This window comes from Choloepus didactylus, chromosome 1, assembly GCF_015220235.1.
Source record: "Choloepus didactylus isolate mChoDid1 chromosome 1, mChoDid1.pri, whole genome shotgun sequence".
NCBI classification, from domain to species: Eukaryota; Metazoa; Chordata; class Mammalia; order Pilosa; family Megalonychidae; genus Choloepus; species Choloepus didactylus.
In genome coordinates this window covers 90,704,777-90,731,708 of record NC_051307.1, presented here as the reverse complement: position 1 = coordinate 90,731,708, position 26,932 = coordinate 90,704,777, and the positions used below count along the sequence as shown (strand labels likewise).

General features: G+C 40.3%; 1 protein-coding gene across 3 annotated transcripts in view; it reads left to right on the top strand.

Annotated features, from left to right (window-relative positions):
• MYLK (myosin light chain kinase) overlaps positions 1 to 26,932 on the top strand; it is a 319,613-nt gene that overhangs the window by 149,412 nt on the left and 143,269 nt on the right. The gene's annotated exons all lie outside the window — the stretch shown is intronic.

The window sequence follows — 26,932 nt, the reverse complement described above, 5'->3', positions numbered from 1 at the left end:
CCAGTGTCACTTCTTAAATAATCCGTTCTTTTCCCATTGATTTGAAGTCTACCTTTATCGTGTACTAATGTTTCATGTACAAGAGTTTGTTTTAGGATTTTCTGGACTTTTTCATTAATCAATATGTATATTCTTGTATTAGAGCCAAAGTGGTTTTAATGTTGTCATTTTTAAAAATGTTTTTATATGTAACAGTAAAATCCCATTGATTACTTATAATCCACAAAGTATTTCACTTTATTTAAGACTTCTCAGATGCTGTTTACAAAGTTTTGAAACTTTCATTGTATAGGGTCTTTTCATTTCTTAAATTTATTTCTTGGTGGAGCATGTGGTGTGTGTGTGTGTATGTATGTATACCTTTTCTAGCTGGTAATAGCTGCTAGAAGGAAAAACAATTTTAATTTTTGAGTAGTTATTTTATAACTGGTAAAGCCGTATATCAGATGTATATGCATAGCTTTCATGCTTTTCTGAAGAAAAAATACTAAAAAAAAAAAAAAAAAAAAAAGGTGAACCAAGCATTCACCTCACAATTTCAAAGAACAGAACAAACCCAAGGAAAGCAGAAGCAAGAAATTCATATAAAAGTGGAAGCAAACTCATTATAAAGCAGGAAAACAATACAAATAAATCATTTTATGGGCTGGTCTTAGAAATAGGAAATAAGCAAACCTGACTAGACCAATCAAAGAAAAATAGATTCAAACACAATTTAGAAATGGACCCTAACCACACTGATCTGGAGTTGACAAAAATGAGGTTGTTGTGTTCAACTCTGATAATACATTTTAAGATATTGAAAGAAGTAGATGTTTTTTGAAGAAAAGAGGAACTGCCAAAATTGGGAAGAAAAAAAAAAATGAAAAAGAAAACCTTACAAGTTTAGTAAAAGAAACTGGAAAAGTTGAAGAAATACATCATGAAAATATGCTGGATCCAGATAGTTTTGTGGGTGAGTTCATTAAAACCTTCAAGTAATATATAATTCCAAGCTATGTATTTGTAGCACAAAGGTTATTTTATATTATAAGTGGAATATTTCTTTTATGTTCTTTCTCACCTCTGTGCATTCATTCAGTTCTGATAAATTCTTAGAAAACCAGGATTCAGGTTGGAAGGCATCTTAGAAGATATGAAGGCTTCCTTTGACAACATCCCCACCAAAAGGTCCTCCAGCTTTCTTTCAAACACTTTGAGGAATGGAGATGTTACGCTTGGTCTGCTTGTTGTTTGGGCACTGGCATCCTTCTTTATCTGATCCTAAATCTGCTTCCCTAGATTTCTGACCCATTCATCTCTGCTCTATTCTCTAGAGGTACATAGCATGTGGACTCTTTTATACAAGAGCTCTTTATATATTTGAAGACAGATATGTCCACCTCTTAGCGTGTTCTATCCCAGGCTAAATATATCCACTCCTATCAGCTGGATTTGACGTTCACTCAGTAATCATCCGTTGAGCACCTGCAGGGTACAGATCGTGAGTCCCTTCATCAACGTCCTGCTAACGTGGGGCACCTGTACCCGGAAGTGTTCTGTCAATGGTGGTCACACAGAATAGACCACCCTCTCCTTCTTTGAACATTGTGCTTCTTTTAATACAGCTTAAGATTGAATGATTTTTAGAAGACTCATGTCCATTTCCTTTTTCACGTGAGCTCCCCCCATCCTGATTTTGTCTAGTGATGATTTAGAACCTTTGTGAAAGACTTCTTCCGAGTTTCTTTTGATATGGACCTTTGTTCTTTTGGAATGTTGAGTCTGTCAGCCAACACATTATGCCCCAGTTATGATGCCAATTATGATGCTGTCTTCACTCCAGGAGGTGAGTGAAGGACAAATTAGCAGTCCTAGGACCTACCAGAGAGACCGTGTCATTCATTTAAAAAAATACTATTTAACCACCCACTATGTGCTGGGTATTGTGCTAGGAGTTGGTCTTCATTGGTGAACCAATCTGTTGTAGATCTTGTCACAGGCAGTTACAGTCTAGTGCTATGAGACAGACAAGAGTTACTTTTCTGAAGTGACACTTGAGCTGGAATACAAAGATTGGATAGGAGAGACACAGATAACCATCCACTCTTTCTCGCCTGGGCATCTAATGGTCAGGCCGGGCATCCAGAGAACTTAAAAATAGATGTTATGTCTGGTTCCCTTCTTGAGTAACACAGTCTTGTGGGAGGTTGTGCCAGATGTGCCTGGACAGGACAGGTACTGTCATCTCAGCTGATTTAAAATAGTCTCATTTTTCCAGTAAAGCCATCCAAATATCCTTGGAGTTTCAATATTTTGATGTGGAGACTTTTATAACACCAACTCCTTCTTGCACCTGGAAGCAGCCCATAAATCTCTCATCAGATAATGTGTCCTGATTTTTTTATGGAAAATATGGTCGCTGTGCTTGCTGTAGGGTAAAAAAGAAATATGGAAGCTGATGTGATGGTGATTAGTTGCCCCAGATTTTCTGGGACAGGCCTGATTTTAAGCAGTCTCTGCATTGTGTTGAGGTTAATGTGTGCTGATTTTAAAATGTGGTCACTTTGGATAATAGTGTGGATGCTGGAAGTTGGGAAGAGGGAGGAATCAGATGGAGCTGGGATAACTGGGGAGGCTTTGTAGAGGAGGAACAGTCATGGAGGAGTGGGCAGAGAGGGGGATGGGGAGCTTGGGCAGCATCTTCATTCCCATAGCCCTGCACATTTCTAGGGCATCTATCCTGGTCACCTAAAGGATGTATGATGAATGTTTTTAAAAAGGACAGAATTAGGAGGATAAATCTGGCATATGACACCTCCTATAGAAAAATAGAGATAGATCTTGAATTTATCCCCCTTTGCCAACAGAAAGATAAATGAGTATTGGTTGTATTGGCATTTAGTCTTGGCTTTAGAATTTTTTTTTTCAGCCTTATAAATAAATGCTACCCCCATGGAGATAGAGCTCTGTCCCAGTTCCTGATCTCCAGATATGTTTGGAGAACTAGGCAGCAGTGATCTGAACTCTGGATGGTTTAGGGGTCTTTGCCTTCGAGGAGGGCTGGGTGAGTCAGGGTCTTCCCCTCAGGTGACTCAGTTGTGCAGTCAGAGCTTGAAGTTCTGACTCTACTGTCACCTGTATTTGTGGCTTGCATGTCTACTCTGATGGAAGACCCTGCTAAGAGCAGCAAAATCAGTTCAAAAGAAGTGGAGTGCCAAGCCAGCATTGTTTTTTTTTTCCACCTCTCCCTGCCCAGTAAAAGAGAGGGAAAAATACCAGCTTTGGAAACGGGACCCTGGCCCTAGATGCAGCTATAAAGCTCTTAAGGAAAAACTGCTTCGGAATGAACCCTGCTCTGAAACTTGCTGCTGTGGTTGAAGGTCTCCCGGGCCCTAGGCATGCCCTGTCCTGTGCTGTAGACTGGCTGTCTCCCCTTGGCTTCGGAGGCAAGATTCTCTTGACCTGCTCAGGCTGTCGTGGACACCAGAATCTCCACAGTCTAGTGGCTCCTTGAGAAGGTGAGCCATGAGAGTAGAAGGAATCTAAGCTTTTCTGTGCTGAAGTGGACTCTGTAGGGACATAAGTTTGCAAATTCTCCCAGCACCCAACCTGAAGCCAACCCTTATTTAAGGACCATCTTCTCAGGAAACACTAGGGCCCTCCATAGCCTGTTCCCCTAAAGGTACCCCACGGTCACCATTCCTCCTTATGAATTTCTTCTGGCTGCCACTTCCCGAAACTCTCCTTGGAACTGACATCTTCAGACCCGGAGGTGACTGAATACTGGCCTAAATGCTTAACTCAGTAAATGCCTTATTGTGACCTGGGGCCTGCCTGCTCATCCACTCAGTTTTAACAGCTCATCTGGCTGAACCTCAAATTCTCTGGGCTGCGTGGTCTGAGCAGTTACTATACAGAGGCCGAGTACTGCCTACAGTGGCACTATTTAATTTCTTACTGTTATCTTTGACTAGAAAAGGAGGGCAGATGTCCAGGCTTTTTGCCCAGGGGTAGATGTCCAGATATCCTACTAAATCAGGGATATTTTAGGAGGTTGGGAGAAGGGTTTCCCAACACAGGAAAACCTCAGTCTTCCCCTCTAGCAATCTGGGAAATGGGTTGGTTTTGAATCCCCCTCTACCAGGCAGAAGTTGGTCGGGCCAAAGCAGGCAGCATAGACCCTGCAGCTCTGGGGATGGGCAGGTGTTCTAGCCTAGACAGTGGCTGTGGTTGCTGTTCATGGAGCCCTGCTCCTCTGGCAATGCAGAGACTCAGTGCCAGCTCAGCTGGGCTCCAGCCCCCACTGATTCTTTCTCCCCAAAGATCGCATAGTTGAAAGGGACGTTGGCAGGATGGGGGAAAGGAAAGTTTGAGTTTTGTTTTTTGCTAAATAACTGGGCAACTTTTCCCTCCATTTTTCCAAATGCTCTTTCAGAAAAGAGGTTTTTCAGTGGATTGCACTGGGAAGTCTAAATCTGCTTTAAATGTGCTTTTTGAACTAGGAATCAAATTCCCCCGGTGTTCCTCTGCCCCCAGCACGCCACCAACAAATAACCCAGAGAACCACCACCTGCACAAGCTTGTTCACAATATGACCTTATTTGAGGGTCCTTGGCATCTGTTTCTTCCTCACTTTTCTGTGTCGCCCCGGGCCTCCCCTAAAAATTCCTGAACAATGGCTTGTGAGAGGACTGTGTGAGACTAAATTGGCAAGAGCAATAAATCAGGCAGAAGTGGCTGAGAAGAGCTGTTCTGGTTAAACTGGAACTGTGTGTGGAGAGAGATTTGGATAAATAGAAGAAGCTTCAGTGGTCCTCCCAGCTTGCTCTTGTACTGGCCTGGCCTGGAATCTTCCGTGGTTCCCTGAGCCTCCTCCCCATGTGCTCCTCCCAACATGGGGTCCCTGAAAGGCTTCCATAAGGTTGGCAGAACTCTTGGGAGCCATCTCAAGTCTTGTATAGACTTGAATGGCTGGTTCTTACAAACCCTTGGCCTCTAGCCCAGCCTTCTCAGTGACCCCCGCCCCAAGTCCTCTGGGGTACAGAGTGCTGTACTGAGAGGTGGAGGGAGGATCCCTGCTCAGCTCACAGCAACGCCTCTGCGAAGCCCCCTCCCCACTACTGCCTTACCCTCCTCTGTGCTCCTGTAATACTCTTCATACACCTCTTCCACGGCACTAACTGCATGAGCTGTGGTGACTGTGTGCCTCTGTCATCTCCACTAGTCTGTGAGCCACTCCCAGGTGGAGAATGTGCTGTCTTCATCTTTGCATCCTTATTTCTTGGCCTGGAAAGAAGGCTTATGTGGCGGGAGTACAGGGGGCAAAGATGACAGAGAAGGTGAGGTTAGAGGGAAACAGGCAGGGGCCAGGTCACAGAGGGCCTTGTGAGGTATCATAACTAGATTTTATTCTTAGCACGATGAGAAGCTGTTAGAAATTTTTAAAATTGGGAAGTAACTCTGGTCTGATTTACATGTTTTAATTAAACTTTTATTTGGGGTCACATGGTAGTTGCATGATAGCATTTTAAAAATATCTAATAGGCATAAAGCACCTTGCATTAGTGTAGTACTTTTGTTACAATTCATGAAAGAACATTTTTATAATTGTACTATTAACTATAATCCATCATTTACATCAGGGTTCACTTGTGTTGTACAGTCCTATGATTTTGTTTTTGTTTTTAAGTTTCTATTCTAGTATCATATATACAACCTAAAGTTTCCCCTTTTAACCACTTTCAAATATATAATTCAGTGCTGTTAATTATGTTCACAATGTTGTGCTACACTCACCATTAACCATTACCAAAACTTTTCCGTCAACCCAAATAGAAACTCTGTATAATTTAAGCATTAACTCCCCATTCCCTACCCCTACCCTGGACCCTGGTAACCTGTGTTCTGGTTTATGACTCTATGAATTTGCTTATTCTAATTATTTCATATCAGCGAGATCATACAATATTTGTCATTCTGTATCTTGCTTATTTCACTCAACATGATGCCTTCAAGGTTCATCATGTTGTCGCATGTATCAGAACATCATTCTTTTTAGGGCTGAATAATATTCCATCATATATCACATTTTATTTTTCCATTCATCAGATGATGGACTCTTGGGTTGCTTCCATCCTTTGCCAATTGTGAATAATGTCACTATGAGCATTGGTGTGCAAATATCTATGCAAGTCCCAGCTTTCAATTCTTTTGGGTACATACCTAGTATAGAGGGATTTCTGGATCACATGGTAATTCTATACTTAACTTTCTGAGGAACTGCCAAACTGTCTTCCTTGGTGGCTGTGCCAGTTTACATTCCCACCAATAATTAATGAGTGTTCCTATATCTCCACATCTCCAGTACAATAATTTCCATTGTTTTAGTAGTAGCCATTCTAGTAGGTGTGAAATGGTATGTTGTGGTTTTGGTTTGCATTTCCCTAATAGCTAATGATGTCAGGCATCTTTTCATGTGTTTTTGGCCATTTTATATATCTTCTTTGGAGAAATATCGATTCAAGTCTTTTGCTCATTATTTAAGTGGATTGTTAGTCTTTTTGTTGTTGAATTATAGGATTTATGTATATATTCTGGATGTTAAACCCCTATCAGATATGTTGCTTTCAAATATTTTCTCCCGTTATGTACGTTGTCTATTTACTTTCATGATAAAGTCCTTTGATGCACAAAAATTTCTAATTTTGATGAAGTTGAATTTATTTATTTTTTCTTTTGTTGCTTGTGCTTTGGGTGTAAAGTCTAAGAAACCATTGCCTAACACAATGTCCTGAAGATGCTTGCCTATGTTTTCTTCTAGGAATTTGATAGTTCTGGTTCTTATATTTAGATCTTTGATCCATTTTGAGTTGATTTTTGTATGTATTGTGAGGTAGGGGTCTGCCTTCATTCTTTTGCATATGAAGATCCAGTTTTTCCCAGCAACATTTGTTGAAGAGACTATTGTTTCCCACTTGAATGGACTTGGCACCCTGGTCAAAAATCAGTTGGCCATAAATGTAAGGGTTGATTTCTGAAATCTCAATTTGATTCCATTGGTCTATATTTCTGTCCTTGTGCCAGTACCATGCTGTTTTGTTTACTGTGGCTTTGTAATAAGTTTTAAGATCAGCATATGTGAGTCCTCCAACTTTGTCCTTCTTTTTCAAGTTAGTATTGGCTAATTGGGGCCCCTTACCCTTCCATATAAATTCAATGGTTGGGTTTTCCATTTCTGCAAAGTAGGCTGTTAGAATTTTGATTGGGATTGCATTGAATCTGAAAATCACTTTGGGTAGAATTGACATCTTAACAATATTTAGTTTTCTAATCCATGAACATGGAATAGGTCTTCTTTGATTTGTTTTAGCAGTGTTTTGTAGTTTTCTGTGTACAAGTCCTTTACAGCATGATTGAATTTTTAAGAAACCGCCAAACTATTTTCCAGAGGCTGCACCATTTTAATTTTCCACCAGCAGTGTATGAGTGTTCCAGTGTCTCCACATCCTTATCAGCATTTGGTGTTGTCACTTTTTAATTTTAATTATTCTAATAGTTAATTGTGGTTTTAACTTCCATTTCCCTTATGGCTGATTATGAACATTTTTCGTGTGTCATTATCCATTTTTATGCCCTCTTCAGTGAAATATCCATTCATGTCTTTTGCCGATTTTCTAATTGAATTGTTTGGTTTTTTTTACTGTCAAATTTTGAGAGTTGTTTACATTTTATAGATACTAGTCTTTTCTTGGATGTGTGATTTGCAAATACTTTCTCTCACTCTGTAGCTTGTCGTTTTATCCTCTTAACAGAATATTTGCAGAGAAGAAGTTTTTAATTTTGATGTAGTCCAGTATATCATTATTTCCCTTTATGGATCATGCTTTTGAGGTCAATTCTAAGAACTCTTTGCTTAGCCCTAGATCTCAAAAGACTTCTCTTATGTTTTTTGTAAAAGTTTTATAGTTTTACATTTTATATTTAAGTCCATGATCCATTTTGAGTTACTTTTTGTATGAGGTGTGTGTAGTGTGTTGAATGGTGCCCCCCCCAAAAAAAGATATGTTTACATCCTAAACCCCAGAACCTGTGAATATTACCTTATATAGCAAAAGATGTGATTAAGGATCTTGAGAGGAGATACTTATCCTGGTTTATTTGGGTGGGCCCTGAATGTAATCATCTGTATCCTTATAAGAAGAGGCAGAGGGACTTTGGGGACACACACAGAGGAGAAGACATACATGCATAGAGACATACATAGTGGAGAAGGCAACGTGAAGACAGACCAGAGAGTGGATAATATGGCTGCAATCCAAGGATTACCAGCAGCCATCAGACGCTGAGAGGCATGGAACTCTTCTCCCCCAGAATATCTGGAGAGAACGCAGCCCTGCCAAACACCTTGATTTTAGACTTGTAGCCTCCAGAACTGTGAGAGAATAAAGTTCTCTTGTTTTAAGCTACAACATTTTTTGCTAAGTTAACAATTAAAACTTAGTTCAAGGTTCATTTTATTTCATTGTCCAATTACTCCAGCATCATTTGTTGGAAGAGCTCTGTTCCATTGAATTGGTTTTGCACCTTTGTCAGGAATCTGATGGTTGGAAATGGATGGTGGTGATGGTAGCACATTACTGTGTGTGTAATCAACAGCACTGAAATATATAGGCGAATGTGGTTAAATGGGGAAACTTTAGATTGTATATATTACTAAAATAAAAATAAAAGATAGAATATAGGACTGTACAATGCAGTGAACCCTATTGTAGATGATGGACTATTTTAACAGTACTAGTATAAGAAGGCTCTTTCATGAATTATAACAAATGTAGAGTAATAATACAAGGTGGTAATAATAGGGTGGTATATGGGAAAAAAACATCTAATAAAAAAAAAGGATGATAGGACTATTTTAATAATCTTTCATTAATTGTAACAAAGGTAATTACTATTAAAAATTACAATTATTAAAAAAAGTGCTATCATCAGTTGTGACAAATGTTCCACACCAATACAAGGTGTTGGTGTGTGGTGGTGTATGGGAATCCTGTATTTTTTGTATGATTGTTTTTAAATTCACAACTTCTCAGATAGAAAAATCTGTTAGGCAAATTTATGTGGATCTGTTTGTGAATTCTCTACACATACTACAGATCTATTTGGCTATCCTTTCACCAGTATCACAGTTTTAGTAGTTTAGCTATAAAATAAGTCTTGAATATGGAGAGACAGATTCCTCTCACTTTATTCTTCTTTTTCAAAATTGTTTTTGCTACTTTAGTTTCTTTGCCTTTTCATATAAATTTAGAATAATCTTGTGTATGTGTACCAAAAAAATCTTGTCAGGATTTTGATAGCAATTGTGTTAAACCTGTATATCAGTTTGGAGATAATTGATATCTTTACTATGATGCATCTTTCAGTCCATGAGCATAGTATGTCTCTTCATTTATTGAGATACTCTTTGATTTCTTTCATCATTATTTTATAGTTTTCAGGATATAAGCACTGTACAGGTTTTTAAGATTTAAACCTAAGCATTTCATTTTTTTTTTGAACGGTTGTAAATGGTATTGAATTTTAATTTTGGTGTCTACATTTTCAGCGCTTGTATATAGAAATGCAATTGATTTTTGTATGTTTATCTTATATTCTGTAACCTTGCTGAACTCATTAATTCTAGTAGTTTTCAGTTGATTCCTTAGGATTTTCTATATAGACAAACTTGTCATCTGCAAATAGGGCGTTTTTATTTATTTATTTCCACTCTGGATGCCTTTCATATTCTTTTCTTGCCTTGTACTGACCAGAACTTCCAGCATTATGTTGAATAAGAGTGGTGAAAGTGAACATCCTTTCCTTATTCCCAATCTTAGGGGAAAGAAATTCAATTGTTCACCATTAAGGATAATGTTATTATATATATTATTTATTACTATATAATATATATTACTATAATTTTTATAGTTGCTGTTTTACAAGTTGAGGGAGTTTCCCTCCATTCCTATTTTTCTGAGGATTTTTATCTTGAATGGGTATTGTATTTTGCCAAATGCTGTTTCTGGATCACTTACTACAATCATGTGATTTTCAAGTATTGAACCAGCTTTGCATCTCTGGTATAAACTTCACTTAGTTGTGATGTATGATTCTTTTTACATATTGCTTAATTCAACCTCATTATCATGTCTGTACCTGTTAGGTTATCATTCCCCCTTCACTAGCTTCTATCTGTCTCTAGGTCCCCTATATTCTGCATTGTAAGACACTGATTTTACATTGTTCGAGTTCACATTAGTGGTAACATACAATATCTCTCCTTTTTTATCTGGCTTATTTCATTTAGCTTTATGTATTCAGGATTCATCGATGTCATATGTTTCATGACTGTGTTCCTTCTTACTGCTGTATAGTATTCCATCATATATATATATATATATATACACACACACACACACACTCACTACATTTTGTTCATCCACTCGTCTGTTGAAGGATACTTGGATTTTTTCCATCTCTTGGCAATTGTGAACAGTGCCTTTATGAACATCGGTGTACCAATGTCTATTCGTGTAACCAATTTCAGATCTTCTGGGTATATAGAAGAAATTGATGGATCATAGGGTAACTCGATATCTAGTTTTCTGAGGAACTGCCAAACTGTCTTTCACAGCAGCTGTTCCATTATACATTTATTATACAATGAATAAGAGTTCCAATTTCTCCAGCATTTGTAGTTTCCTGTTTGTTTAATGGCAGACATTTTTATTGGTGTGAGATGATATCTCATTGTGGTCTCTATTTTCAGCTCCCTAATAGCTAGTGAAGATGAACATTTTTTTGTGTGTTCTTTAGCCATTTGTATTTTCTCTTTGGAAAAATGCCTTTTCATATCTTTCGCCCATTTTATAATTGGGCTGTTTGTTATTGTTGTTGAGTTGCAGGATTTCTTTGTATATGCAGGATATCAGTCTCTTATGAGATATGTGGTTTCCAAATATTTTCTCCCATTGTGTTGACTGCCTCTTCAACTTTTTGACAAATCCTTTGAGGTACAGAAGCTTTTGATTTTGAGGAGCTCCCATTTATCTATTTTTTCTTTCATTGCTTATGCTTTGGGTGTAAGGTCTAAGAAGCTACCTCCTAAATATTAGGTCTTGAAGATGTTTTCCTACGTTATCTTCTAGGAGTTTTATGGTACTGTCTCTTATATTGAGGTCTTCGATCACTTTGAATTAATTTTTGTATAGGCTGTGAGGTAGGGACCTCTTTCATTCTTTTGGGTATGGATAGCCAATTCTCCCAGCCCCATTTGTTGAAGAGACTGTTCTGTCCCAGCTCAGTGGATTTGGGGCCTTATCAAAAATCAGTCAACCGTAGATGAGGTCTATTTCCGTAGTCTCAATTCGATTCCATTGATCATTATCCCTATCTTTGTGCCAGTACAATGCTGTTTTGACTACTGTGGCTTTATAGTAGTGAATCTTATTTAAACCCTCTTTTAGTTGGCTTTCTCTGACACTGCTTCAGCAGGAAAAAAGGAGTCACTGCCTCATTACTACCAAGTGTGGAGAGAAGCCCAATTTCCCTTCTCAGTCTCCACTGACACCCGAGGAGGATGGTACCCTGTTAATTTCTCCTGGGTGTGGTTTGAATTTGGGCTCCCCACTAGGCCTCCACTGATAACTTCCTGGCTGGGAACAGCAGGAGTGCCTCGTTACTGCGCCCTATGCTGTCTTCACTGACACCATGTGTAGGGGTGGGGGTGGGTTTGTTACTGCTGGGCCGTGGTGAAAGTCTTGACTCTCCACTAGGCTCTTTGACACTACTGCAGCAGGGAAGAACGGGTACCTCATTACTGTCCAGTGGGGATAGAAACCTTGGATCTCCCTGCGGTCTCCACTGACACCACGGGGTGGGGGGCCCTTGTTACTGCCCAGTGGAGATGAAAGCCCCCACCCAACCAGTGGAGGAGAGGGGCAAACGAGACAGGGGGCTGGGGCATCTCTTCACAGGCTGGCAGGAGTGGAAGGTTAGGCTCTCCACTGAGCCTTTGGTAGCATGAGTGGGGTAGGGACACAGATTTTCTTATGGTGTTTGACTGGAGTACAGCAATTATTGTCTAAGCGTTTTCTGTCTTGCTAGACTACCCCTTTTCTGGTCCTTTGGCTAGAGAGAGCAGACTTTTGTTGGAGGGTTTTTGTTTTGTTTTGTTTTGTTTTTTTGTCTGCCCCCATTGGCATTTCTGGGTTGCTGGTTTCTTCAACAACAAGTCTGCCAGATATGAGACAAAAAGAAAACCCAGTGCCCTTAGCCAGTCTGCCTTCTTCTCTCTATCTTTCAGCATCTTTGTGTTTGTTTTATACGTAATGTCCAAGGTTTTTAGTTATACTTAATGGGAGGAATAGGGAAAAGTACATCTATTCCATCCTCCCAGAAGCAAGTCTTATTTACATTTGAAAAAGATCATCCTGACTGCCAGATATTAGTGGTTAGTAGGCTATTTCAATGCAAGAGGTGTGGAAGGTGGGGCTTGGTCTAAGGTGGTAGGAGTGGAGGAGAAAAGTAGACAGATTCAGGGTGTGTTTTGGTGGTGGAGTCGTAGTGCTTGTTGAAGTAGATGTAGGAAGAGTTAGGAGAAAGGAAACAAGGAAGGAAAGCTCTTGGATTATTCTTGTACATTCTGGTCCTCTGCCTGAGAAAACCCAGAGAAAGTTGTTGCTTCTCTGAAGTCTTTCTTAACTCTCCCACATAGACAGATGATCATTCTGACGGGGAAGGGAAAGTGGAGTTAATGAAGAAGGGCCTCTAGTGGGCTGGATGACTTAATTTCTTAGAGGCATCCTTCACAATGCCTAGAATACAATAAACGTTTGAAAAATATTAGGGGAATGTTAGGCTAGAGTGGAAAGAAATAGGCGTTGGAGCCTATATGTTGGGTTTGGATTTCATTTTACAATTACCATCAGCTTTGTAACTGTGAGCAGGTTACTTTATAGCTCTTTGAACTTCAGCCTCCTCCCTGTAGCATATACCTTGCAGGGCTGTTATAAAAAAGAGAGTGAGCTGGAATGGTAAAGAACCTGTTCCAGTACCTGGCTCCTCAGTCTGTAATTAACACATGTAATAATTGAATGAATGTGATAAGAGAGATCCTAAGAAAATTATACGAGAAAGCTTTGGGGGTTGGGGGCTGGAATCCTACTGCCTGGTCCCTTCTTCACTAAAGCACCTGCATATAGTCGCTTTTCTTAGGAAGTGGTGCTGAAGTGTGGTTTGAGATGTCCCCATGTGCCCTTTGCCTTTAGGTTGACAGAGCATGTTTTCTTTGGGCAATTATAGGCACTTCTGAATTGAAAATAGCATGCCCGTCACACCATGGTATGTCCATATTCTCCAGGATATGATTATTTATTTTAAATTATACAAGGAAATTTTTGAGATAATATTTATAATTAATTTTTATATGAGTATATACAATGAAGGACTTTAGGGAGGTGCAGAGGGGGTGTTTATAAATAAATAGATATATGGCTGGCTAGCTGGCTGGATAGGTGAAAGATAGATAGATAGGTAGATAGGTGGGTAGATGGATGGATGGATGGATAGGTAGGTAGATGGATAGATAGATAGATAAAGATCTGCTTCTGAGAAGTTGAGAGTCATTTCTTTATTTAAAAAAGCAAAGATCCCATTCCTCTAGTGTCCATTCCTACAGGGCAGTCCCAATGAAGAATCCTCTGCGGATTGGGGACCAGGGGCATTTATGTTCTAGTTTTATCAGTGTGTTCTTATCACATTCTTGCTTGAGTTTCCTATGGCTCTCCATTGCCCAGAGAATGCAGATAAAACTCCTTAGTCAGGTAAACAAGACCTGTATAGTAAGGCCCCTGCCCGCCATTCCTGCCTCATTTTTGGCCACATACCCCATGACACTCTGAGCTCTAGCCTCACTAAATTGCTCTCTAGCTTCCATGCCTTTGTATATACTGGACCCATTGTCCGGGAAACTCAGTTGAAGTATATCCTCTTCTTTGATATTGCCTCTAACTCCCCCAGGCTGTTTTTTCCCTCCTTCCAATGATTCTGTGCCGTTTTTCTCATTCTTATCCCCTTCATTAGTGATGCTTACTGTATGTGATCTCCTCCCTAGGCGGAGAAGGTGCCTGCATTGGTCACCTTAGTGTAGGGTGGGGTCTCCTGCACCTCTGGGAGACCATGGACTATGTTAATTGATGGTCCTCACCTCTCTGCCTAGGCTCTGGGCCCCAGGACAGGGGCTTTGTCAGATTCCTCTTGGTATCTCCCACAGCTTCAGTCCAGAGGTGCTGCTGGTGACTTGAAAAGATTGGAGACTGGGGAATTTCTGCACATTAACAGTAAATAAACAATGCTTAGTTTGTAGGCCACAGTGACCTTTGTACAAGAAAGGGAATGAAAGAGCTATTCCAAACATTTATTAATCCCCTCCAAATTTCTGTTTATATTTGGATTTCATTCAACCCTGATCATTTTGTCTTAAGATGTGTCACAGACCCAAAATCATATTCAAATGTGGCAATTTTCCCCAAACATACAACTTGCAAAAATGATGTTTTCTACCCCATACTGCTTCACCAGTTTTTTAAAGTTCTAGAGCAATGAACTCAAATGTCCAAGATGTTCATTTGCATGCTCCTTTATTTACTCCCTTCTCCATCACTTATGTTAAATCGATTTTTCCTCACACACTTTCTAACACATTTCTCTGTTTTACTCCCCCTCCACCCTACCATGCTCTCATGTTAAGTAGGATCCTCATTTTTTATCTCCGTTGCCTTGGCTGTCCCTGTACATTCCTGTACAGCTCTGGGCATTGCTGGAATTTAAGAGAATTACTTTTTCCAATGAGCTGCCAATTTTCCAGTGGTGTAACACTGTTTATTTCTAAAAATATATATAAATAACTTCCAATTTACTATGCAGTTAGCCATGCATTTATCCTCCCTCCCTAAATTGAGTTTGTTTAAAAAGGGAAAAAAAAACAACTTGTAAACCTTTAAGGACAGAGAGACCAGGAGAGAGAATAGCAGATGAGAGATGGACGATGGAACATAAATAGATGACTGGCTGACTTAGGTTTTGGCCTTCTATGTTTGCTATGCCTGGGGTTAGGGGAGTGAGCAACATTAAGAAGTAAGCCCGTTTGTGCCAGAAAATGCCTGAAAAGGCTAAGGACTTGGGGGCATCAAGTACTTTCAAAGTCTGTGTTGTGGACTGAAGCTGAGAAGTATGATAAAGAGCAGTTAGGCCTGCAGATCTCCTCCTGTTTTCCATGCGGCCAGGCCATTGCTCCTGCCCTAAACCCACAGAACCCTGAAGGTTACTCTTTGGAGGGACCGAGCCTGATACACTCTTCACTCCTGGACGCAAGGGACAACTGAAGGCAGGGGTGAAGCATTCAACTCAAGGGAGAGTGGTTAAGTGAAAATCAGCACACTGAAATAAGACCCCCACAGCCTTCCCTCACTCTGCTTCCTAAATTCTGGTAAATACTGTGCCCCTCACCACTGCCATCACAGCCACCACCAAAGTAAGAAATTGGAAGATTCTTCTTTGTGAAAGATGATCGTCTCAAGAGAAAAGATCCACAGATATTGATGGTTTGGGGTCCTTATCCTACCATTCTATGAGGCCCAACAAGTTGACAGGCCCCAACAGAGCTTTTTATTTCCTCACTCATATACATGAAAAATCAGATTGGTCCCCAGGTGTCTGAGGGGAGCCTCTACTATGAAAGAGAGGCATAAAGAAAGCAAAAAGTAGAAACAGAGACTACAGAGAAGAGAAAATTTTGAGGAAACTTTATCTCACCTCAGAGATGTTATATCTGTTAAACAAGAAGAGGAGGCTATTCAAAACAATATTGAAAAACTGTATTAAAAAAAAAAAAGATTTTTTTCAAGTTAATCATAGCCAAAATAATAAATTCAATAGACTGGTTGGAAGATAAAGTTGAGGAAATCTCCCAGAGAGGACAAAAAGCCATAGATGGAAAAATAGGTGAGAAAAGAAAAGTAGTGCAGAGAGTCAGTCTATAAGTTCTAATATACAATTTATAGGAATTACATAAAGAGAACAAAGAAAACAGTGGGAAGTGAATTATCAAAACAGAAAATTTCCTCAAAACTGAGGGATATGCATTTCCAATATTGGAAGGACCCACCAGGAGTCCAGCAATGAATGATCAAAGACCCCTTTCAAACCAAATCATCATGAAATATTAGGCTATCAGTATTAAAGAGAAGATTCTAAAAGCTTGAAAGGAAAACACACACAAAATGGTTCACCAGATGAAAGACCAAGAGTCATCAAGGCACTAGACTTCTCAACAGCAACACTGGATGCCAGAAGCATTGCTGTGAAGCAATACCTTCAAAGTTCTGAGAAAAATGATATCCACCTAGAATTTTATTCCCTGCCAAACCACCCAGTCAGCATAAGGATAAAATATTGACACTTTCAGAAATGACAGGTCTCCAAAATTTAACTTTCTATGCATTCATTCTTAGGAAATCACTGGAGTTCATGTTCTAACAAAATGGTGGCATACACCAAGAGGTTCTCAAGAGTATGGTGAAGGATGTCCCAGATCACTGTGCATCAAGCCAAGAAAGCAACCAGTTTAGATTGGAGAAGGAGGACGGCGATTTCCAAAGAGGAAAAAAGCAACTGATGAATTATCTGATGCATTTAATCACAGCTGAGAAGAATTTATACTTCTCTTGAGAAGAAGGGATCCATAAAACACTAAGCATGCCAAAATTAAGGCAGTTTTTAACTCCAGGAAAAATGAAAAGTTGGTCAAAAAATGTAATTGTAATATACCATGTGGTTTGACAGTGAGCAAGTTAAAATGTAGTTAACGTACATTGACATAACCAAAAATTATTGGGTAACAGGGAAAGGGTTTATATGAGAGGAGATGTGAGAGCTAAATACTTATATTCCATAGAGAAAGGTAATAGACAATGTCCAAAATTAAAAAGAATTAAATAGTAGTTGTATAAGACTGTTGTTTAGAAATATGGAAGAAAATACCAGAAGAAATGGATGAGTGTTGAAGGTAATTGCCTCAAGGAAGTGGAAATTGGGCATGGAGAGGGGTGGAGCAGGGGCCAGCTATTTTTTGTTATGACATGTATTATCAATTAACATTTTAACTGCATGCATTTTTTGTTTTGATGAGAATGAAAACATTTTAAGAAAACATGTTAGATCATTTTTTCATCCTGATGGGCAGCCAGACACTAATATTGCATGAGGAACAACTCTGGATTCTCTCTCTAGTGTGATTCTCCATGCAGTTCATGGGCAGCTGGGGACATGGGGTGGATATTCTGTCCTATAATGACATCTTCATCTGACTGCTTGATTGCTATTTGCAACTTGTGCCAAGTCTTACAGACAGAGTTACAGAGATGGTCTCCTGGCTGTATTGATGCAGGTGGTATGAAAGCTCTGCTTCCAAAGCCCCACCTGCTCTACTCCCTGCCTTCCAGCCTGCCACCTGGGAGCGTTCAAGCAGAATGCACTCTTTCTGCCCCAGAATTCACAGAAAAGTCTTGGTTGATGTGCATGTGGAGCAGGTGTTGGAGCAGACCTGGAGAGACCAAAAATTCTGAATTTAAGCCAAAGAGACCAAAGCCTCAGGTTGTTGGGACCCTCCTGGTCACATTTGCCCACTCCTGTCTTTAAAGAAGATAACCTCATTTCTTAGAGAATCCTTGTAGGACAGCACTTCCCACTACATTCTGTAGCCAGTTCTTGAGTCTTGTGGCATCTGGGCTCTGCTATTTGAAGGATAAGGACAAGTTGCTGATGGCCTTTGTGTTGTTTGGGGAGCAGCCCTCTGCTTCATCTCTGCTGCCAGTGATTTATGTCTCTGCAGGTCCAACCATAACTCACAAGAAACTTCAGATTTATTACCCCAGATTTATTTCCTTCCCGACACTTGAAATTCCAGGACTGCATTAGTCGATGAAGCAGAAATCAACGGAATGATCTCTGTCTCAAGGTTGCTCACAGTATTACAGGAGTTGAATAATGGTGCAGACAAAACTGCAGACTGTTTTTTTTTGTTTTAAAATATATTTCATAATGTTATATGAAAGCAACGATCACTTTTCAAATGGGGTTTTAGCTCTTTAAATAAAAATAATAAACCAATCAGCCAGAGCAGAAGGTGTTCTCAAAGTGCTAGGTTTTTACCTAATTAAGAACGTGGTGCCCTTGAAGTTGTCTGTAAGAATGTGAGTTGTGTAAGATGTGTAAGATGAGGCATACCAAGCCCGTAAGTTCACAAGTGCTGCCGTTTCTGAGAGCAAACATAGATTGACACTGTTAAACAAGCTGGGAGCTAAATGGATCCTAGGGCACCTAATTATAAAGAAGTATTGACTTTGAAGAAGAGAAGAGGGGGAGGACCTAACTCTCACACCTATTAACATGGTGCTGTACATGTGTTATCTCGTTGGATTGTAAACTTTTCCATGGAAGTAGGTACTGGTATCATTCCCATCTGGAGTGGAATCCAAATGAGATTCCTTTCAGTTGTGCAAACTGAGGGCTGGATAGACCAAGTAACTTGCCCAAGCTCAGGTAGCTGGTGATTAGTGCAACTAGTTGCCCATGCTCAAATCACTCTGACTCCAGAGACCATATTCCTTCCTGAACTAGTCAAGACTCTTGTTTGCAAGTGGCAAGAAACCACTCTAGCTAGGTTAAGTAAACTCATGTAACTGAGTGGATCAAGCATTCTCCACAACTCTGTCAGGCAATGTCTCCATTTCTTCCCTTCTTTACTCTATGTGTGAGGTCTTACTCTCCTTCAGATGGCTTCTTCTGGGTAGAGGCAAGAAAATAGGGGGTGGGAGAGGATTGCTGCAGACAGCTTCAGACTGACATCATTCCAGCTTTGGACCCCTGTGAAAAGCAACAGCTTCCATCTCCTGATATTCAAAGATAAAGTTGCAGGGAAGAGCTCTGATTGGCTGGCTTGGATCATATGCCCATTGTTTTGAGACTAAGCACTTTAGCCCAGAGGGAGCTCACTGACTGGTGTCCCCAACAGGGTCACATGTAATGGGTGGAGGGAAGTGAGCAGGTGCCCCAAAGGAGGGTTAGGCTGTTTACCCCAGAAACGGGGAGCAGGAGATCCTAAACAAATCAAAACAAAACACTATTTGTTAAACCTCTACAATACCATATGCCTCTCATTTAATATCTTAATATGTCTGAGAGTATATCTCAACTCGTTGGTAGAAACTGGAGAGCCACCATGGGAGAGTGATCGCCAGGCTTGAGATATAGCCCAAGGGTCCACACTGCTCTCTGTTGGGAAAAATGAGAGACCCTCAGACTTGCAGATGCAGGGAGGTGCAGGGTTCTCCATGTCTTGGGCCGTAAGAAACCATGCTACAAAAAGTGAGAGAGACTTATTGTAGATAGAGGCTTTAAGTACCTGTCGCTGAAGATTCACGTGGATTTGCTGGGCAGGCCAAGGAGTGGGTGGCTGCATTCTTTTCATTCTGATTTTATTTTTCACCCAAACACTTTAGTCATCATTGTTTCACAAGGAGGACTGGGCAGGGGAGAGGGGGCATCTGACAGTTTAAGCCTCTCACTAATTGCTGTTTTTAGCTGGTATGATCTCTTCCTAGTGCATTCTGTGGGTTCAGTTAAGGCTTTTGACTGTTGGTAACAGGATTATTCAAGCCTTAATTAAGTGCCTGCCTGTCTATAGGGCCGTGTGCCAGTTGCTGACACAGACAGATGCAGGCTCTTAAGCTTGGTCATGCCATGCCCGTGGCTCACTCTTCACCTTCATTATACACCCATGATATAAGTTTTATAAAAATACTTTGTGGTCTAATTTGGTTTGGGTGTAAATGTTTTAATTCTCTTTTCTGTACATCCATATCCATTAACTAAGTGAGCTTGTTACACTTGGAGGATTCTTTTCTTCAAACTTATTCCTTTAACACCATTGGTTTTATTTCCTATTATTTTATAGTTTTTTAAACACCAGCTCTGTTATTGCCATTTATAATAGGATAATTTGTTTATAGAAAAGAAACTGCCTGTTAACAGGTAATTACATTTCAGAGTAATGTGCTTACAATTGTGCAGGCAATTGTGAGTATACTGACAGTGGCATTGCAGCTCTGGGGAGATGTCCATCTGAGAGGTTTTCTTAAAGTCCCATCCTCCAGGCTCAGCCTCTCCCAGCATCGATTCAATTACTCAAAAAGATGCAAATAAATTATTATTAACAACCAATTGAGTCTTTCCTCCCCACCCTGAAGATTTCTCAGCTCACTGCGTACATCTTCTTTCTGTATCTTTCCAACTCCCCAGCATCCTGCTGGAAAGTCTGTTTTCACCCTCGTCCTTAGCTGAATCCTGAGTTCTGTCTTTTGGGTCTTCTTCCATGCTGACTTGGGCAGAGCCTCAGTTCCATCTCTACTCAGACCTGGCTCGTGGTAATGCCGCTGGGCAGACTTGCAGTGCTCACACGGGGACAGGGCCCGAGAACAAAAGACGAGTAGATGATCAAAAATAGTAAAATCACCTCCTGTCTGCTACTCACCAAGCTAGCAGGGGGCAGATGTGTCCCATGGGGTGGAGAACCTGCCACTCCTCTGAGTTCAGGCTGCAGTTCCATTCCCTGGGAAACTCAGTTGAAAGCCCTTCATGTGTTAGGGAAAAAATCAAGTGATTTAGTGCCCTTAAGAACGTTTCACTTTTTAATCATGAAATAAATGTCAATACAGCATCAGGTTCTGAAGAAAGCCTCTTAGATGAGACAAGTCCACCTGGTAACCCAGCTTTCTCCTCATCTATCCAGCAAGTACAAAATGATCCCCCAGTCCTTTTAAAGGCCTTTTGAGGCCATGAAGTTTTTTGAGGACATGTTATGGAGCTGAAGCACAGTTTTACTACTTTAAATTATTATGGGGGGTAATGGTTACTGTACTTTATTTTTATGACAAGTTATTGGTTATGCCCTTGATTTATTTGATACTGGGCTTTTGTTTAAGAACACAGTCTCCAATTAAATGTGGTTACTGTGGCAAAAATATGATTCTCTTTGGAGCAATCTTCTTTGGGGCCATTTCCAAAAACTCGGGATTGCCTATTTCACATTCATGAGCATTTCTTCTTGTGGTCACTTGGTTTCCCCATATGGAGGATTAGAGGGTACTAATGTTGTGGGTTTGGACCCAGAGGAGAATGAAGGGAAGAGGAAAGAATTTCCCCAAGAAGCTAAGTGGGTCACCATTAGAACCAAAATATTTCAGAGATGGAAGGAGCCTCAGATATCAAGAGCTGTTTTCTCATCAATAAAAGAAAGGAATTATAACCTAGAGAGGCTAGGAAGCCAAGCCAGAGCCAGGGCTAGGTCCAACTCTTAGCTGTCCTCTCTGTACTATCAGTCTCCTGGGAGTGTCTTGGGCGTGTGTCACAATCCTGTCCTATTGTGAGCCTGAGGGAACAGCCAAGACTTGCATATGCCATGACCATATCTTTGGTGAACCCTTTGACCTTTTCCAAAAGTGTGGAGCAGATGTTGCTTTAACCTAGAGGAGATTTAGGATCTATTAGTGTTGGTGCATTAACCTAGAGGAGATTTAGGGTAGATTAGATATAGTCATCTATCAGTGCTTTGGGTACTGTAGTATTTGTCTCACCAAAAACATGTATTTACAATGAGATAGAGAGAGATAATCACTGAAGTTGGAGACTGGAATTGTGGTCCCAAATCTGCTATAGATCACTGGCAAATCATCCACTTCTCTAGGCCACTTAGCTTAGAATGGGCTTAAGAATGCAATTGGCTTTGAATGCTGTCTTAGACACCTTTGGTGCCCCACCCATAGATCCCTTTCACCAAGCCGGGACACCCATTCCCCAGCTGTTCTGAGTATTGGCTGCTAAGGGTTTGCAAATAGTGATCTCTGAATCCTTGTCTCAGGCTCTGCTTTTGAGGGGCCCAACCTAAGCCTCATTGTGTTGCAAGAAACAAGTAAGATTCTATACATGGAGGCCCTTTGAAAACTAAAATGTCAGCAGGTTGTTACTGTGGTCTTGGTGGAGATCCACCATGCCAGAATCCCAGCTGTGGCTTCTTGGCTGAAGGCCAATGATGAAGGCTGATAAGGCACCCAGGGAGGTCAGAGCTGTTGTCTTGCATCCCAAGGATGTCTTCCCTCCCCACCCAGGAACCCAGTATAGTGGGCAGACAGTAAAAATGGGTTTGCTTGAAGTTAACCATTTTCGGATAGTGGCTAAACAAGTTTTCCCCATAGTGGGAAGTTCCAAATCATTCAGACCTTGGAACTGAACAAGGTCACAGAACTTCCTGCTTTGCCTCAGATATAAGGTGTTATAAATATGTGTACCAATTGCAAACTGCAGTTTTCTACGTGATGCCAATTTTGTCGTGTTTTTAAATCCCTGGGTATTCTAACAGTGCCCCTCCCAGGGTACTTCAGAGGTAACTTTGGGGTGTGGGTGTGAGTGTATAGAAAATGAGGGGAGAGAAAGGGAGAGAGAGATCCCTGTCCCTGAGATCTGCAAGTGTCCCAGTTAATCATTGATGCCGCAGGGCCTGATGGGCGTGATGGACCAGATGCAGGGGGCCAGAATGCTTGCTGCTGGAATGCTAGCAACGCCTTTGGTGCAGTTAATGATTTATCTCCTCCCTGTTGCAGGACTCTGTACTCCCTTTCTCTGAGGCTGACAGAAGGGTATGTGATCAGCTTCTGGAGGTTAGGCTGGCCCTGCCCAACAGGGTGAAGGAGACAAAAATAATGGTTTGCAAATTTGTTATATGGCCAGACTCCCAAGGGACTTTTTCTGTAGGGAAAGATTTCTTTAGTTGTTTTCTGAAAATGAGAAGAATAATGCTTTAACAGGGTGGTTGTTGTCTGATATTCCTTTGCATGTACCTTTGTGCCGAGATGGCACCACAAGGTGACATGATTTTATATGGGCACATGACATTTGTCACATTTGAACTTGCATTATATTTATTTGGATAGCTCTTTTATTCCCACTGCTAGATTAAAGTCCTTGAAGGCCTCAACATATTACAGGCATACCTTGTTTTATTGTGCTTTGCTTTATTGCACTTCGCAGATCTTGCATTTTTTGCAAATTGAAGGTTTGTGGCAACCCTTTGTCAAGTAAGTCTGTTGTACCATTTTTTCAACAGCAGATGCTCACTTCACATCTCTGTGTCACCTTTTGGTAATTCTTGCAGTATTTCAAACTTTTTAATTGTAATTATATCTGTTATGGTGATCTGTGGTCAGTGATCTTTGATGTCACCATTATAATTGTTTTGGGGCACCACAAACTGCGCCCATATAAGACAGTGAACTTAATCAATAAATGTTATGTGTGTTCTGACTGCTCTGCTGACTGGCCATTCCCCTGTCTCTCTCCCTCTCCTTGGGCCTTCATGTTCCCTGAGACAACAATATTGAAATTATGCCAATTTTAATATACTACGGTGGTCTCTAAGTGTTCAAGTGAAAGTAAGCATCCCACATCTCCCACTTTAAATCAAAAAATAGAAATGATTAGGCTTAGTGAGGAAGGCATGTTTAAAGCTGAGATAGGCCAAAAGCTAGGCCTCTTGTGCCAAACAGTTAGCCATGTTGTGTATGCAAAGGAAAAGTGCTTGAAGGAAATTAAAAGGGCTACTCCAGTGAACACATGAGTGATAAGAAAGCAAAACAGCCTTGTTGCTGATATGGAGAAAGTTTTAGTGGTCTGAATAGATCAAACCGACCACACACCATTCCCTTAAGCCAAAGCCTAATCCAGAGCAAGCCCCTAATTCTCTCCAATTCTCTGAAGGCTGAGAGACATGAGGAAGCTGCAGAAGCTAGCAAAAGTTGGTTTGTGAGATTTAAAGAAAAAAGCAATCTCCATAACATAAAAGTACAAGGTGAAGCAGCAAGTGCTGGTACAGAAGCTGCAGCAAGTTATCAAGAATATCTAGTTAAGATAATTGATGAAGGTGGCTATACTAAACAGCAGATTTTCAATGTAGACAAAACTGCCTTCTATTAGAAGAAGATGCCATCTAGGACTTTCATAGCTAGAGAGGAAAAGTCAATGCCTGGCTTCAACGTTTCAAAGGACTGGCTGACTCTCTTAAAGCTGGTGACATTAAGTTGAGGCCAATGCTCATTAACCGTTTTGAAAATCCTAGGGGCTTAAGAATTATGCTAAATCTACTGTGCCTGTGCTCTATAAATAGAACAAAGCCTGGATGACAGCACATCTGTTTCCAACATGGTTTACTGAATATTTTAAGCCTATTGTTGAGACCTATTACTCAGAAAAAAATTGATTCCTTTCAAAATATCACTACTCATTGACAATGTACCTGGTCACCCAAGAGCTCTGATGGGGATGTTCAATGAGGTAAAAGTTGTTTTTATGCATAATAACATAATATCCATTCTGCAGCCCATGGATCAAGGAGTCATTTTGACTTTCAAGTCTTATTATTTAAGAAATACATTTCATAAGGCTGTATATAGCTGCCATAGATAGTTATCCCTCTGAAGAATCTGGGCAAAGTAAATTGAAAACTTTCTGGAAAGGATTCACCATTCTAGATGCCCTTAAGAATATTCATGATTAATGAGAGGAAGTCCAAATAGCAACATTGACAGGAGTTTGGAAGAAGTTGATTCCAACCCTCATGGATGACTTTGAGGGGTTCAAGACTTCAGTGGAGGAAGTAACTGCTGATGTGGTAGAAAGAGCAAGAGAACTAGAATTAGAAGTGGAGCCTGAAGATGTGACTGAGTTGCTGTAATCTCATGATAAAACTTGGATAGATGAGGAGTTGCTTCCTATGGATGAGCAAAGAAAGTGCTTTCTTCAGATGGAATCTACTCCTGATGAAGATGCTGTCAACATTGTTGAAATGACAACAAAGGATTTAGAATATTACATCAACTTGGTTGAGAACTCAGCAGCAGGGTTTGAGAATATTAACTCCAATTTTGAAAGAAGTTCTACTTTGGGTAAAATGCTATCAAATAGAATTGCACGCTACAGAGAAATCTTTTGTGAAAGGAAGAGTCAATCAATGTGACAAACTTCACTGTTGTCTTATTTGAAGTAATTGCCGCAGCCCCCTCACTCATCCTCAGCACCACCACCCTGATCATCAGCAGCCATCAACATTGAGGCAAGACCCTCCACCAGCAAAAAAGATTATGACTCTCTGAAGGCTGGGATGATGGTTAGCATTTTTAGCAATACAGTATTTTTAATTAAGGTATGTACATTGTTTTTTAGACATAATGTTATTGCATACTTAATAGACTACAGTATAGTGTAAATATAACATGTATAAATGCCTTGGAAAACCAAAAAAATTCATGACTCACTTTATTGTGATATTCACTTCATTGCAGTGGTCTGGAACCAACCTGCAATATCTCCAAGGTATGTCTGTATGAGTTTGTGCTCCACATTCATTATGTAGACACACTATATAAAAAGGAATGTGTATTTTTATTTAATTTTTTTTTCTATTTTATGAAGGCCAGGTGTGTTATTTGCAGAAATGTCAGAAAATATTAGTTAAGTAAGAGGAAAAGAGGAGAGATCCACAATCCCACCCACTACATGGGTTTCATATTATGATAGATGTGGGACCTTATGTATATAAATGAACATGGTCCCCTTCACCATAGTCAACCTAAGATGTGATACATTTGCTTTGGTGAGACTACAACAGCTTCAGACTTAGTTGGCATACTTTATGGGAACTGACTTCTGAATCTAAGCATTTCCTCACAGATACTCAATCTCAATCATGACTATAGTTTTGATTTTAACAGGAAAGGGATTCTTTGTTCCCAGAAACTGTAAATAAAGTGGGCCCCTATTGTTGGATGTTCTGTTTCCTTTTTCTTTCTTTTTAATTAAAGCCTCCTGACTACAAATTAGTGGATGTAGGGAGGGCAGGGTCTTGTCCTGATTCATAAACTGGCACTGAACGGCTAACTATATGAAAATAAGCAAAGAGGAGACTGGTCACTTTGGTGATTTTCACTGTGATTTGAGGCTTCCTTTCCTGGGATGAAATCCGTATCCTGGCTACTGAGAAGTGTGTCTGAGGATGGGGGCAGGAGCTGTACACCTAGGTGGGGAACCTGAGCACGGTCCAAAGGCAGTTGCCGATGCTTTTAAAACCCAATTCTTTCTTCGATTGGTATGCTTAGGGAATGAGCTGCATGTATTTGACACCTTGGCACGCATGCACACACTCCCCACCTGTGCCTTTTTCCCACATCACAGTTATAGCATCACTTTCTGACCTTGTGGAGGATGTGAGGTGAATTATTACTAGAGCTCATTGAAGACTCTCTTGGTAAGTGCAATCAGAGCCATCCCAGTGAAATTTAGTTTTCATTCATCCATATCCATTCCATCTTTTCTTGGATACATGAATAAAAGCTATTGCTACCACCATTCTGTAATGAAAACAACTCCTTCTCAGGAGGCTTCTATGACGTCTTCTGTGCATTTTCTGGTGCTAAAACATCCCATAATTTGTATCCCAGTATGTGCATTGATGGAACTGACTGAGCCCTGTTCCTCTGAAGAGCCAGTTTTTTAATTTATCTCTGCATTCTCCCCGCTCTTGGGAAGTATCTTCTTTATTAAAGAGTTGCTACCAGGCACAATGACTCAAGTGCTTAGAAAAGAGCTTAACACATAGCACTCAACAAATGTTAACTGCTAACTATTATTAGAGAAAGGCAGAGTGGTCTAGAGCAGCACCGCTCAATAGAAATATCATGAGAGCCTTGTATGTAATTTAAAATTATCTAGTAGCCGCATTTAAAAAGTAAAAAAAAAGATACAG